Consider the following 16,954-nt stretch of genomic DNA (forward strand, 5'->3'; position numbering starts at 1 on the left):
GAGAGAAAGTCATGGTGTGGCCTCCATCATCCCCTGACCTCAATCTTATTGAGAACCTTTGGAGCATCCTCAATCAAAAGATCTATGAGGTTGGGAGGCAGTTTACATCCAAATAGCAGCTCTGGGAGGCTATTCTGACATCTTGCAAACAAATTCAAGCAGAAACGGTCCAAAAACTCACAAGTTCAATGGATGCAAGACTTGTGAAGCTGCTATCAAATAAGGGGTCCTATGTTAAAATGTAACGTGACCTGTTAAAATGTTTAAAAGTTAAAATGTTGTTCAAAGTTTGATTGAAATAGCTTTTGATTTCAGTAAATATGCTGCAAACACAACAAATGACCATTTTCAGTTCTTTACAACCTATAAAGTGTTTTGAAACTTACTGTGCATAATAATTTGGAACAGTGCATTGTAAGTTTTTTATTTTGAAAAAAATACTGTTATCATTAGGAGGTTTGTTCAATAAAATTTGATTTGTACTCTTAATAGTTGATAACATGAAAATTATGCTGACTGTTGTTTACATCAATTATTTAGGTAAATGAGAAAGATATCATTGGCATAATAATTTGGAACAGGGTGTATTTAAAATTAAAAATTGTTAGATTGTGAATCATCAGTTTGCTCGTGCCATTGAATTGCACTTTTCTCCTGCCTGCCAGACTGTGTGCCAGGCCCACTAGCCAATTAGTGCCACCAATCATATTTCTTGTAACAGTATAGAATTTTTTTTAAATCATAACATTTTTGACTGTGAATCTTCAGTCTCCTAGTGCCATTGAATTGCAGTTTCCTCCTGCCTGCCAGACTGTGTGCCAGGCCCACTTGCCAACTAGTTACACCAATCATAGTTGTTGTAACAGTATTGTTAATATTTAAAATAAAAAATTCTTAGATTGTGAATCACCAGTTTGCTAGTACCATTGAATTGCAGTTTCCTCCTGCCTGCCAGCGTGTGTGCCAGGCCCACTAGCCAACTAGTGCCAACAATCATATTTCTTGTGAGTGTATTGAAAAATATTTAAATCATCACTTTTTGGACTGTGAATCTTCAGTCTCCTAGTGCCATTGAATTGCAGTTACCTCCTGCCTGCCAGCCTGTGTGCCAGGCCCACTTGCCAAGTAGTTATACCAATCATATTTGTTGTAACAGTATTGTTAATATTTAAAATTAAAAATTGTTAGATTGTGAATCATCAGTTTGCTTGTACCATTGAATTGAACTTTCCTCCTGCCTGCCAACGTGTGTGCCAGGCCCACTAGCCAACTAGTGCCACCAATCATATTTCTTGTAACAGTATTGAAAAATGTTTAAATCATAACTTTTTTGACTGTGAATCTTCAGTCTCCTAGTGCCATTGAATAGCAGTTTCCTCCTGCCTGCCAGCCTGTGTGCCAGGCCCACTTGCCAACTAGTTACACCAATAATATTTGTTGTAACAGTATTGTTAATATTTAAAATTAAAAATTGCTAGATTGTGAATCATCAGTTTGCTCGTGCCATTGAATTGCACTTTCCTCCTGCCTGCCAGCCTGTGTGCCAGGCCCACTAGCCAATTAATGCCACCAATCATATTTCTTGTAACAGTATTGACATTTTTTTAAATCATCACTTTTTTGACTGTGAATCTTCAGTCTCCTAGTGCCATTGAATTGCAGTTTCCTCCTGCCTGCCAGCCTGTGTGCCAGGCTGACTTGCCAACTAGTTACACCAATCATATTTGTTGTAACAGTATTGTTAATATTTAAAATAAAAAATTGTTAGATTGTGAATCATCAGTTTGCTCGTGCCATTGAATTGCACTTTCCTCCTGCCTGCCAGCGTGTGTGCCAGGCCCACTAGCCAACCAGTGCCAACAATCATATTTCTTGTAACTGTATTGACATTTTTTTAAATCATCACTTTTTGGACTGTGAATCTTCAGTCTCCTAGTGCCATTGAATTGCAGTTTCCTCCTGCCTGCCAGCCTGTGTGCCAGGCCCACTTGCCAACTAGTTACACCAATCATATTTCTTGTAACAATATTGTTAATATTTAAAATTAAAAATTGTTGGATTGTGAATCATCAGTTTGCTTGTGCCATTGAATTGCACTTTCCTCCTCCTCCTGCCTGCCAGCGTGTGTGCCAGGCCCACTAGCCGCTAGAGCCACCAATCATATTTCTTGTAACAGTATAGAATTTTTTTAAATCATAACTTTTTTGACTGTGAATCTTCAGTCTCCTAGTGCCATTGAATATTTAAAATTAAAAATTGTTTGATTGTGAATCATCAGTTTGCTTGTGCCATTGAATTGCACTTTCCTCCTGCCTGCCAGCCTGTGTGCCAGGCCCACTAGCCAATTAGTGCCACCAATCATATTTCTTGTAACAGTATTGAAAAAATTGTAAATCATCACTTTTTTGACTGCGAATCTTCAGTCTCCTAGTGCCATTGAATTGCAGTTTCCTCCTGCCTGCCAGCCTGTGTGCCAGGCCCACTTGCCAACTAGTTACACCAATCATAGTTGTTGTAACAGTATTGATAATATTTTAAATTAAAAATTGTTAGATTGTGAATCATCAGTTTGCTCGTGCCATTGAATTGCACTTTCCTCCTCCTCCTGCCTGCCAGCATGTGCGCCAGGCCCACTAGCCACTAGAGCCACCAATCATGTTTCTTGTAACAGTATAGAATTTTTTTTAAATCATAACTTTTTTGACTGTGAATCTTCAGTCTCCTAGTGCCATTGAATTGCAGTTTCCTCCTGCCTGCCAGCCTGTGTGCCAGGCCCACTTGCCAACTAGTTACACCAATCATAGTTGTTGTAACAGTATTGTTAATATTTAAAATTAAAAATTGTTTGATTGTGAATCATCAGTTTGCTCGTGCCATTGAATTGCACTTTCCTCCTGCCTGCCAGCCTGTGTGCCAGGCCCACTAGCCAATTAGTGCCACCAATCATATTTCTTGTAACAGTATTGAAAAAATTTTAAATCATCAATTTTGACTGTGAATCTTCAGTCTCCTAGTGCCATTGAATTGCAGTTTCCTCCTGCCTGCCAGCCTGTGTGCCAGGCCAACAATCATATTTCTTGCAACTGTATTGAAAATGTTTTAAATCATCACTTTTTGGACTGTGAATCTTCAGTCTCCTAGTGCAATTGAATTGCAGTTTCCTCCTGCCTGCCAGCCTGTGTGCCAGGCCCACTTGCCAACTAGTTACACCAATCATATTTGTTGTAACAGTATTGTTAATATTTAAAATTAAAAATTGTTGGATTGTGAATCATCAGTTTGCTCGTGCCATTGAATTGCACTTTCCTCCTCCTCCTGCCTGACAGCATGTGTGCCAGGCCCACTAGCCACTAGAGCCACCAATCATATTTCTTGTAACAGTATAGAATTTTTTTTAAATCATAACTTTTTTGACTGTGAATCTTCAGTCTCCTAGTGCCATTGAATTGCAGTTTCCTCCTGCTTGCCAGCCTGTGTGCCAGGCCCACTTGCCAACTAGTTACAGCAATCATAGTTGTTGTAACAGTATTGTTAATATTTAAAATTAAAAATTGTTTGATTGTGAATCATCAGTTTGCTCGTGCCATTGAATTGCATTTTCCTCCTGCCTGCCAGCCTGTGTGCCAGGCCCACTAGCCAATTAGTGCCACCTATCATATTTCTTGTAACAGTATTGAAAAAATTGTAAATAATAACTTTTTTGACTGTGAATCTTCAGTCTCCTAGTGCCATTGAATTGCAGTTTCCTCCTGCCTGCCTGCCTGTGTGCCAGGCCCACTTGCCAACTAGTTACACCAATCATAATTGTTATAACAGTATTGTTAATATTTAAAATTACAAATTGTTAGATTGTGAATCATCAGTTTGCTCCTGCCATTGAATTGCACTTTCCTCCTGCCTGCCAGCCTGTGTGCCAGGCCCACTAGCCAATTAGTGCCACCAATCATATATCTTGTAACAGTATTTAAAAAATTGTAAATCATCACTTTTTTGACTGCGAATCTTCAGTCTCCTAGTGCCATTGAATTGCAGTTTCCTCCTGCCTGCCAGCCTGTGTGCCAGGCCCACTTGCCAACTAGTTACACCAATCATAATTGTTGTAACAGTATTGTTAATATTTAAAATTAAAAATTGTTAGATTGTGAATCATCAGTTTGCTCGTGCCATTGAATTGCACTTTCCTCCTCCTCCTACCTGCCAGCGTGTGTGCCAGGCCTACTAGCCACTAGAGCCACCAATCATATTTCTTGTAACAGTATAGAATTTTTTTTTAAATTATAACTTTTTTGACTGTGAATCTTCAGTCTCCTAGTGCCATTGAATTGCAGTTTCCTCCAGCCGGCCAGCCTGTGTGCCAGGCCCACTTGCCAACTAGTTACACCAATCATAGTTGTTGTAACAGTATTGTTAATATTTAAATTTAAAAATTGTTAGATTGTGAATCATCAGTTTGCTCGTGCCATTGATTGCACTTTCCTCCTGCCTGCCAGCCTGTGTGCCAGGCAAACTAGCCAATTAGTGCCACCAATCAAATTTCTTGCAACAGTATTTAAAAAATTGTAAATCATCACTTTTTTGACTGCGAATCTTCAGTCTCCTAGTTCCATTGAATTGCAGTTTCCTCCTGCCTCCCAGCCTATGTGCCAGGCCCACTTGCCAACTAGTTACACCAATCATGGTTGTTGTAACAGTATTGTTAATATTTTAAATTAAAAATTGTTAGATTGTGAATCATCAGTTTGCTCATGCCATTGAATTGCACTTTCCTCCTGCCTGCCCAGCCTGTGTGCCAGGCCCACTAGCCAATTAGTGCCAACAATCATATTTCTTGTAACAGTATTTAAAAAATTGTAAATCATCACTTTTTTGACTGTGAATCTTCAGTCTCCTAGTGCCATTTAATTGCAGTTTCCCTCCTGCCTGCCAGCCTGTGTGCCAGGCCGACTTGCCAACTAGTTACACCAATCATAATTTTTGTAACAGTATTTTTAATATTTAAAATGAAAAATTGTTAGATTGTGAATCATCAGTTTGCTCGTGCCATTGAATTGCACTTTCCTCCTCCTCCTGCCTGCCAGCGTGTGTGCCAGGCCCACTAGCCACTAGAGCCACCAATCATATTTCTTGTAACAGTATAGAATTTTTTTTTAAATCATAACTTTTTTGACTGTGAATCTTCAGTCTCCTAGTGCCATTGAATTGCAGTTTCCTCCTGCCACCAATCATAATTGTTGTAACAGTATTGTTAATATTTAAAATTAAACTTTCTAATTTACTCCTATTATCAATTTTTCTTTGTTCTCTTGCTATCTTTATTTGAAAAAGAAGGCATCTAAGCTTTTTTTTCGTTCAGGACTCTGGACAGCACTTTTTATTGGTGGATACATTTTTCCACCAATCAGCAAGAACAACCCAGGTTGTTCACCAAAAATGGGCTGGCATCTAAACTTACATTCTTGCATTTCAAATAAAGATAGCAAGAGAATGAAGAAAATTTGATAATAGGAGTAAATTAGAAAGTTGCTTAAAATTTCATGCTCTATCTTAATCACAAAAGAAAAAATTTGGGCTCAGTGTCCCTTTAAAGGCAGCAGAGGACTCTTTCTATTTATTGATGCTTTAAAAATATTGTAAAGTGAAACGTCCAACTTTTGAATAATTATGCAACACTTGCTGATGTGTTTATTTGTGTGTGTATATTTGTGTATTTATGTGTGTGTATGCATGTGTATGTATGTATTTATGTGTGTGTGTATTTATGTGTATATATGTATGTACTGTATGTGTGTGTGTGTATTTATGTGTGTGTATGTGTATGTATGTATGTATGTGTGTGTGTAAATTTATGTGTATATATGTATGTGTGTGTGTATGTATGTGTGTGTATGTATGTGTGTGTGTATTTATGTATGTGTATTTATGTGTGTGTATGTATGTGTATTTATGTGTTTGTATGTGTGTAATATTATATTAAAGGGACAGTCTAGTCAAAATTAAACTTTCATGATTCAGATAGGGCATGTAATTTTAAACAACTTTATAATTTACTTCTATTATCTTATTTGCTAAATTCTTTAGATATCCTTTGTTGAAGAAATAGCAATGCACATGTGTGAGCCAATCACATGAGGCCTCTATGTGCAGCAACCAATAAGCAGCTACTGAGCATATCTAGATATGCTTTTCAGCAAGTGATATCAAGAGAATGAAGCAAATTAGATAATAGAAGTAAATTAGAAAGTTGTTTAAAATGACATGCTCTTTCTAAATCACAAAAGAAAAAATGTGGGTTTCATGTCCCTTTAAATCAGCAACAGTAAATCAGATAGATATAAACAATTGTAGTTCATCTGAACTATTACTGGGCTATATTCTCTGAAATTGTCTGTGAGAATTATTTAGACATATTATCTGATACCTGGATATGCTTCTCAAATTAGATAGGATGTCTACCCCTATCTTAGTTTGGAGGATGTCTAACATACAGTTATGTCAGTATATTTCAGTGATTTATTTTTAAATAACACGTTAAAACTGTAGCTCATTCTTGAGTCAAAGGCTACATAAACATGTATCATTTAAATTTCAACATACGGGTAGAGCTATATGACTTTTTGGGTGTGCAAACAGCCATTTACTTTGTTGAATTTTATTATTAAATAATACATAAATATGGTACACTTTCTATATGCATTATTAACTTTTCAATAATTATTACTCATTGCTGGTATTTAAATACAAGTATAGGAAACAAATTAATATAAAAATCTGAATAACAGCTTTATCTTTCAGTATCTCCAGTAACTCTAAATAGGAGCAGACCATTCTACCAGTAGGTTTATAAACAGATATTTTACAAAATAAGCACAAAAATAGGTTATTTGTTTAGTGAAATGGTAATGTGCTCAATCCCAGGGACTTGTTTCTAGTTAAACAAGCATGGCTATCAGTTAGTGTAAAGGCTGTGACACACTGCAAGCGATGCGGCGCGAGACGATGCAGCTGCTTCGCACCGCGTCGCATCGCTTCTGAAGTTCAATTATTTCCTCTCTGATTGCTCAGCTACGTGACCCTGACGCAGCAGAGTGCTCAGAGATGAAAAGGCAGGACACACTGAGCGCGCACAGCTGCATCTACATGCTGCGCCACCGCTCCGCTTGCAGTGTGTCACAGCCTTTAATGTCTAACAGTTGAGGGGAATGGCTGGCTAGCAGCAAATGGAAGCAAATAGGATTGCTCTATTATAGAAAATCTTTCCTACAAGTTTACAGTTATTTTGACGATCCTCTAACATGGTTCTTGGGGACACCTGTGTTATACTGCTTTTAAACAGTGCTGCCAAATAAGTAGAACAACGTGGAAGAGAATTACATACACTTTGCAATATAATCCAATGTGGGAACTGATAACTGCTGGGAACTGCTGCCGGAGGGGAGCACAGGACACTAATACGCTGCAAACTATGATCCGCTCAAATAATGAGCCAGCGTTTTTGTTCCTGTGTAAAAAGTTCCCCAACAGTACAATAGGCAGATTGCACATGCGCTAAAGCCGGTTACGAGTAAGTTAGAAAAATTACAGGGATAACGAGAAGATCATTGATGTCACAGATGACAAAAAGGGGCGGGGCCAGCCAGACATTTTCAAACGGCAGCAACGGCAAAAGTAAGTGATTTTACTTGCAAACGGAATATCTGTAAAAAAAACTGGGCTATATTTTGTAAAAATAATCTATGGCAACTTTATAGATATAAGTTAAAACTATTTTTGGGTTGACTGTCCTTTTAACTCATTATTATTATTATTATTAAATTAGAGAGTGGCTTTATACTATAATATCCGGTGTACAGGTGGGTAGGTCTGGTATGATGGCCTTGTTAAAAAAAAAATTAATATATTTCTGGGGAGAGAGTCATTGTTGAAAGGAGTTTCATAATTATACATGAAAAAAAGTTTTTTAAAAGAAAGTACCCTTATCTTAAGAATCTGATGCACTAATTGTATGTAGGCCGGAGCTGTTTCTGTGTAACTGAAGCTCATGCAATATGATATTTTTTCTAATGATAGTGTAAAGAGTTCCCGTTATGTCAATCAAGATTGTAAAATAAGATATGCATAAAGAATAAGCATGTCTTGTTTTTTTGTTTTTTTTTATTTTTGTTTAACCAATAATAAAATCAAATAACAATTTTATTTAATTTCAATATAATTTTGTTCAAGATTTTTAATTGTTTTTTAATCCAACACTTCATTAAAATCCATAAATGTAATTTTCAAATTCTGATATTTAATTTGTGCAAAAGCTTAAATGACCAGTAAACACAGTATATTTGAGTTATGTCTATTTCCACTCCCACTGTATCATGTGACAGCCATCAGCCAATCACAAATACATATATACATATACGTACCATGTGACAGCCATCAGCAATTACAAATGCATATACGTTTATTCTGTGAAATCTTGCACATGCTCAGTAGGAGCTGGTGACAAAAAGTTTAAATATAAAAAGACTGCACACTTTGTTAATGGAAGTAAATTGGAAAGTTGATTAAAATTTAATGCTCTATCTCAGTGTAAATGAAAGTTTAATTTTATTTGAGTGTTCCTTTAACTGTGTGTTTGAGCTATATTTCAAATGTAAGTAAACTTAAAGGGACAGTAAACCTTAAAAATAATGTTATATAATTCTGCACATAGTGCAGAATTATATAACATTATATTAGCGCAAACATTATAAAACATAATTTCCCCTTTGAATTTAAAAAAAAAAACCTGCTGTTTTACAGACCCGCTCTCTGTGATCTTCTGAGCGGGTCTGTTTTTTTCAAACAGCGCATCGGGCCAGCTGTATAGTCACAGCCCGGCCCGGCCCGACCGCGCCATAACACTAAGTGCAGCTCGCTCCTGCTTTGTCAGACAGCAGGAGTGAGCTGCACTTAGTGTTATGGCGCGGTCGGGCCGGGCTCTGACTATACAGCTGGCCCGATGCGCTGTTTGAAAAAAAACAGACCCGCTCAGAAGATCACAGAGAGCGGGTCTGTAAAACAGCAGTTTTTTTAAAAAATTCAAAGGGGAAATTATGTTGTATAATGTTTGCGCTAATATAATGTTATATAATTCTGCACTATGTTTTTTTCTGTTTATTAGTATAGCTGCTTAAAGGGACAGTCTACGCTAAAATTGTTATTGTTTAAAAAGATAGATATTGCCTTTACTTTCCATTCCACAGTTTTGCACAGCCAACATTGTTATATTAATATAAATATATATATATATATATATATACTATATATATATATATATATAATTTTAAACCTCTAAATTTCTGCCTATTTCTAAACCACTAAAGTCAGCCTTTTATCACATGCGTTCTTATTTGCATTTAACAACAGGAGACTGCTAGTTCATGTGGGCCATATCGATAACATTGTGTTCACGCCCGGGGAGTTAGTTAAGATTGTATACTGTCCTTTTAATTATCTACATTTTACTCCGATTTTATCCTGCTGCACTAATGGTAGTTCCGCCCCGATCCATATCCAAAATCCTTAAATGTAGTTTTCAAATATTAATAAGTTTTGTAAAAGTTTAATTGTGTGTTTGAGCTATATTTCAAATGTAAGTAAACTTAAGTAACTATTTCAATAATTCAAAAATAGTGTGAGCGTGCTCAAGAGATTATTATTATTATCATCAGGTATTTGCAGAGCGCTAACAGGTTCCGAAACGCTATGAACATAGGTGGTATATAAAAAACAATTACAGGGATCAAATGAGTAGAGGGTCCTGCCGAGAGTTGCACTGTTGTAGTCGGCTCTTATGAAGGTGGACTACAAACAGCTGGGCTCATAGGCTTACATGCTATGGGGTTTAAGGGGATAGCAGTGGAGATAGGAAGGTTAGTGTAGGTTGTATGCATCCCTGAATAGTAGAGTCTTTATGGAGCACTTGAAGCTTTCAAAACTATGGGAGAGTCTTGTGGAGCAAGGCAGAGAGTTCCATAAGATGGGAGCCAGTCTGGAGAAATCTTGTAAACCGGAATGTGAGGAGGTAACAAGAGAGGAAAGTAGTAGATCATGAGCGGAGAGAAGGGGTCAGGAGGGAGAGTATCTGGGGACAAGGTCTGAGATGTAGGGGGGAGCAATGCAATTGAGGGCTTTGTGTGTCAGAGTGAGAATCTTGTGTTTAATCCTGGAGGCAAGAGGAAGCCAGTGAAGGGATTGGCAGAGAGGTGCAGCAGATGAAGAGTGACATGTAAGGAAGATGAGCCTGGCAGAGGCATTCATTATGGATTGTAAAGAAGCTAGGTGGCAGCTAGGGAGACCAGAGAGGATGAAGTTGCAGTAGTAGAGGTGGGAAAGGATGAGACAGTGGATTAAAATATTAGTTGTGTCTTGTGTAAGAAAATGTCTGATTTTAGCAATGTTTTTAAGGTGGAAGCGGCAGGCTTTAGCCAAGGACTGAATGTGAGGAGTGAAAGAAAGATATGAGTCAAGTGTGAACCCAAGACATCGGGCATGTGAGGTTGGGGTAATGATGGAGTTATCAACAGTTATAGAGATATGGGGGTGGAGATTTTGGAAGAAGGGTGGAAAATAAGGAGCTCAGTTTTGGAGAGATTTAGCTTGAGGCAGTGAGAGGAAATCCAAGATGAGATATGAGAGAGACAGTTAGTGACATGGGTTAGCAAGGAAAGAGATAGTTCTGGTGCAGAGAGGTAGATTTGGGTATCATCGGCATACAAATGATAGTGAAACCTGTGGGACTAATGAGGGCGTGTAGATTGAGAAGAGAAGAAGACAGAGGACAGAGCCTTGCGGTACCCCAACAGAAAGAGGTAATGGGGCAGAGGTTGCCCCAGAGAAGGCTACACTAAAGGTACGGTTAGACAGATAGGAAGAGAACCAAGAGAGAGCTGTGTCACAGGTAACGAAGGATTGGAGCAAAAGAGGGTGGTCAACAGTATCAAAGGTTGCAGACAGATCATGGAGGATAAATAGACAAAGGTGGCCTATGGATTTTGCTGTAAGTAGGTCATTGGTAACCTTAACAATTGCTGTCTCTATTGAGTGCAGGGGGTGAAATCCAGATTGCAGTGGATCAAGGAGGGAGTTTAATGTAAGGAAATGGAAAAGCTGTGCATATACTAGCTTTTTAAGAAGCTTTGAGGCAAGATGGAATAGGGAAAAAGAGCAGAATTTGGATAGGGAGGTTGGATCGAGAGAAGGTTTTTTGAGGATAGGTGTGACTAATGCATGTTTAGGAGATGTGGGAACTATACCAGTGCTGAGGGAGAGGTTGAAGATGTGTGTGAGTATAGGGGTAAGGGTAGAAAAGAGGGAGGGGAGTAGTTGTGAGGGATGGGGTCCGGATCTAAACTTCCATTCTTGCATTTTAAATAAATATACACGAGAATAAATAATTTTTTTTAAAAGGAGTAAATTAGAAAGTTGGTTAAAATTCCTATGCTCTATCTGAATCACGAAAGAAAAAAATGTGGGTTCAGTGTCCTTTTAAGGGCAGAATAGTAAGAGTTCAAGATGAACTTATAGTGAGAAAGTCAGCAGAATTCCGAGATTTCCTCCAGAGATTTAAAATTGAACAAAAGCTGTGCAAACCAACAAAAAATGCAACTCATTATAGGTATAAATGGGCTTTTAAGAGATAAATACTAATTAAAACAATGTTGAAAATCAATGAAAATGTTAATATATTTTCCTGTCCTACATTTTTTGCTGTTTTTTAGTATAGCTGCTTAATTATTAACATTTTGGTCATGTTTGTTACATTGTTTTTTATATTAGATTAGAGGAACAAGTGTGCATAAGAAAATAGGGTGCATGAAAATCATGTAAATAAATATCATATGCTTCTTATTGTTTGATTAACTAGTTTTCCAGGTATCGACATGTTGGGGTGAAACACAATCCTGTAGAAAATATTATATAATTTTATCTACAAATATTTCCATAGATTTTATGTTGGCTTTTGTAGAAAAATCATTAGATAAACTTTACTACATAAATATAAAGCAGAAATGCTAATGATACTTTCAAATGATAAACAAGTTTTGCTCATATGATTTTTATTTAATAGCAGAGTAGAGAACATGCAGCTTGTTTAAATAGCTTTTTTGTGCTTTATTTATGCTTTTATTATATGTAATCTGATTAGCATCATTTACAAATATTCATGAAAGCAAAATTTTACTGGTTATAATTATCCAATCTTTTTAAGTAAACCTCCAAGTGCACTACCAACCAAACCTAATACTGGCCCTATAATGCGTTTCTCTTTTCCTCTTGATTGAAGCCTCTGGTTTCCTTTTCAGAAGCTTCCTCTGGATGTTCGAAGGAATCTAGATCACGCATTGCGGCTTCCAGTCTTTTCATCACTTCACGTTCTTCAGCTGTTCTCTTCCCATTTGCAAAATGCTCAGCCAATCCTTTAGCCAAGCCTTTTAAACCTACTTTAGCAGCACTTAGGATGATGCTCCTATACCTCTGATTTCCCTCAGTGATTCTTCTTCTAAAACATCCCTCTGACTCAGAGACTGTATGTCGTTCTCTTCACTAAAAATAAATAAATAAATAAATCAGATTGGTAAACTAATGTTATGACTTTAACATTTTAAGATTAAACTACTTATTGTTTTTTAAAATATATTTATTTTCTGAAAGCACAGTTTCTACCTAATTAGGACAGACGGACACACCTGGTGCTCTGAGGGCTTTTGCTTAGTCTGTAGTACCACTGAGCAAATAACAGACATCAGTAATTGCTTATAAAAAAACAGTTACATTTTTTAAACCCCTTAACAACCAGCGCCGTACCCTCTACGTCGCTGCAGTCCTGGGCTCTCTCTCGATGTCACTAAAAATAGCGAGATCACAAGGGGTACATTGGGCACTGCTAAAATAGAGTTGCAGAGTTACCGATGCAGAGAGGGGGGAAAAAAAGCTGCGTCAGAGAAGGGGAAGGAGGGAGGAGGGGCAATGAGGGGGATCCTATGTGGGATCCGTTGAGGGAAAGAGATCTGGGAAGGGGAGGGGGGTATGGTAATAAGTGGGGGCAGCTACACTACAGAAAAAAATGGGTGACATAAATTAAAAATGAGGTCAAACTGGGTACTGGCAGACAGCTGCCAGTACCTAAGATGGTGTCTAATAGGTAGAGGGTTAGAGAACTGTTCGGGGGGATCAGGGAGGTTGGGGGTAAGGGGGGGATTCTACACTGCAGAAAAGATATATAAAAAAAAATTATATATATAAACAAGCCTTTTATTTTAGTACTGGCAGACTTCTGCCAGTACTTTAGATGGGGGTGACCATTGTGTGGTGGAGAGGGAAGAGAGCTGTATTGAGAGGGCAATAGGGGGTAATTAGGGGTGGATCGGGAGGGGGGATGTGTCAGGTGGGAGGGTAACCTGTACACTAAGCTAAAATTAACCCTACAAGCTACCTAATTAACCTCTTCACTGCTGGGCATAATACAAGTGTGTGCACAGCAGAATTTAGCAGCCTTCTAATTACCAAAAGCAATGCCAAAGTCATGTATGTCTGCTATTTCTGAACAAAGGGGATCCAAGAGAAGCATTTACAATGATTAGTGCCATGATTGCACAAGATGTTTGTAAATAATTTCAGTGAGTAGCCTAAAATTGTAAAAAAAGGTAACAATTTTTTTTTTTAATTGGTCACATTTGTTGGTGAAATGGTGGCATGAAATATACCAAAATGGGCATAGGTTAATATTAGGTTTGTCTTCTAAAAAAAAATATATAGTTTTGATAGGTAAATATAAAAAATGCTCTATTTTCTGTTTAAATGTAGTGATGCCAAAAATGCTCTGGTCTTTTGGGAAAGTTTTTGTCTGAAATGCCCAGTCCCTTTAAGGGGTTAAATTGGGTATTTAGGCATTTGTATTTGTACCAAATTAGTTTAAGTTAATAAAAACTGATTATTTATCTCTCTCTCTCTCTCTCTCTCTCTCTCTCTCTCTCTCTCTCTCTCTCTCTCTCACTCTCACTATTTAGCTCTCCTGTTCAAGTGCACACCGCTGGGAGTACATTTTTTAAGTGGGTGGCTTAGCTTTTTTTTTACAAGTTGAAAAGTAAAAAGTTAGCTTCCTTTTAACATCTTACTACATTTTTGTGCTCTGATATAATGTAATGTGTATTTGTAATGGATGGAAAATGGAAGCAGATAGCACTTTACATTAGACACATTTTTGAAAGCTTTATGTCACCAAATTATTACCACATATGGAAATATGACCATTGCATTTTTAAGAATTTAGTATCTCTTTTGAATATTTAGTAGTTTCTCTGAAATAAAATATTCATATCTAAAATAAAATAGTTTTGATAGTTCTTTCCTTGAATATTTATTTTACCTTCGTGCATATGCAGATGCTATTAAAATGGACACTGCAACTATGTACTTAAAATTCATCTTTACCTGTTAAAAGTAAAGAAAAAAAAAACAATTAGAACCATATCACATTTTTACTAAATGTGTTGATTTAAATCTCATTAAAGAAACATTAAAACACAATTACATTCAAGTCAAAATTAAAATATCATGATTTCAGATAGAGCATATGCAATTCTAACTGCTTTCCATTTTACTGCTGTTGCTTTGTTTACTTGGTATCCATTGTTGATAAGCATACCTAAGTAGGCTCAGGGACTGGAGCTAGCTGCTGATTGGTGGCTGCACAAATATGGCTGTTGTCATTGGCTTACCGATGTGTTCAACTAGCTCCAAATAGTGCACTGCTACTCCTTCAATAAAGGATACCAATAAAATAAAGCTAAATTGATATTAGAAGTAAATTGCAAAGATGTTTAAAAATGCATTTACATGAGATTAGGGGTTTCATGTCCCTTTAATGAAATAGATTTTTAATCATTCAGTTGTACAAAATAATGTTTATGATATTTGCAAACTGTTTTATTCTATTATCTGAAGTGTATTTTTTTTTTAAATTGAGGACATAAAGATAATAACATACATCATACATGAAATAGGCATTATGAAAATATTCACGTCATATCTGAAAAAGATTGTGCAAATTTGGGTAAAGTCCTCATTTTACATCCCCTTATAACCATATGTTAGGTCACACTTGGACCAAAGTTGATAGTCTTATTAAAGTCCAGGGGTTATTGTAAAGCGATGTAAAGGAAAAAAAAACTGCATCCAACTAAAGATCATTGTACACATAATATTAAGAGGAATGAGGATTTCTCAAGAATCCTCTCTAGTGGTATACATAGTAGTGATAAAGAAAAATACAAAAATAGGGATCGCTCCCAGGCCGCACACCCAACGTAAACAAAATTCTCCTGGAAAACACTTTAACAAAACTTCCAGGCAGTCAGACTACAAGGAGGAGAGACCTGGCCTATCTGAAGTGTATTTTTAACATAATACTGAGCTTAAAGGACCAGTCAACACAGTAGATTTGCATAATCAACAAATGCAAGATAACAAGACAATGCAATAGCACTTAGTCTGATTACAATTCCATAGATCATGTCAGTATTAATTTATAGATAGATATTGTTCTGTCATGTACAACTACAAGATTACTAATATCCCTTATTGCTAATTATTTTCATGATTACACCACAAAGCCTTATAATGTTTAGTATTCAGTGTAATGTTATAAATAAGCATTTGATTAATTTAATTGTTATTAATATTGTGTTGTTTCTTTACTCTGGTTGCCATAAAAAAAGTGAGTTACCAGTATTAAAAATCTATACTAAATTTAAAATAAAGGTCACTCTCATAAGAAGTATAAATAAAGTTGTTACAAATATATAAGTATAAGATATAACATTTGCTTACCAGGATCTCAGGATATTGTTATAGGTTATCAGAATATCTTGATGTGATAATCTCTTAGGTGTGAGGGATTTACACCTTATATACAGTATCTGTGTCTAATTAGTAATATATATTCAAATTGTCCTGAAACACATTTTCTAATAATATTGTAAATTAATATTTGTGTTAAATGATTTTAGCAAAGTCATTCACTTTATAAAAGCAAATAATAGCATCACCTTAATTAAAGCCAAACATTACAGATTCAGATTTTTATAAAAAGCATGATGTAAACAAATGACTATGATTTGTTCATATATTTGTATTGCAAAGAGTGTATGATTAGTTAGCTTTTTGTCCATGTGTGTTTTAGTATGTGTCTTTAACTATTTGTGTGTGTTACAGATAAATAGATGGATGATAGATAGACAGATAGATAGATAGAATAAATAGATGATAGATAGATTAGATGGATGATCATTTTATTAAATAACTTTAATACATTTATTTATTTCCATTAAAATCTGACATATAAAGAATAAAATATTGATTCATAAGTGTTATAAAAAGAATTTATTGAACATGATTTGTGTTATTAAAAGGACATGAAACCCACATTTTTTCATTCTTGATTTAGAAAGAGCGTGCCATTTTAAACAACTTTCTAATTTACTTCTATTATCTAATTTGCTTTATTCTCTTGATTAATTTGCTGAAGCAAAGTGCTTCAGCAAAGTGTGAAATACAAATATATATATAAAATTAGTATATATGTTAATCGATCATTTAAGAAACGAAAAATGTATATAAATGTGTAAAGATAAGATTCTTAAATCTTACAAAGAAGGTTCACAATGGTGATATCTTAACTAACAATGTGTGATTGTGTATTAATTACTTTCAAACTCCCATGTGATTTAGAGTAAAAAATGTTTTAATAAACAGAATTGTACAAAATATGTTTAAAAACTGATGCAAACAAGTGGATTCCAGACAATACCCGGAATTTGCATATCTCACTATTAAAATTATTATACCAGCATGCTATATGTTTCAGACATAGGGTTCCAAATGTGTAAATGTACTAATACCAACTTGCACTAAGTATAAGGGT

At 36.0% G+C, this 16,954-nt stretch overlaps 1 pseudogene; it reads right to left on the minus strand.

Annotated features, from left to right (window-relative positions):
• Nucleotides 1-12,223: 12,223 nt before the first annotated feature.
• LOC128651644 (bombinin-like peptides 1) lies at nucleotides 12,224-14,457 on the minus strand (annotated as a pseudogene).
• Between the last annotated feature and the right edge of the window lie 2,497 nt (nucleotides 14,458-16,954).

This window comes from Bombina bombina, chromosome 3 (assembly GCF_027579735.1).
Source record: "Bombina bombina isolate aBomBom1 chromosome 3, aBomBom1.pri, whole genome shotgun sequence".
Classification (NCBI taxonomy): domain Eukaryota; kingdom Metazoa; phylum Chordata; class Amphibia; order Anura; family Bombinatoridae; genus Bombina; species Bombina bombina.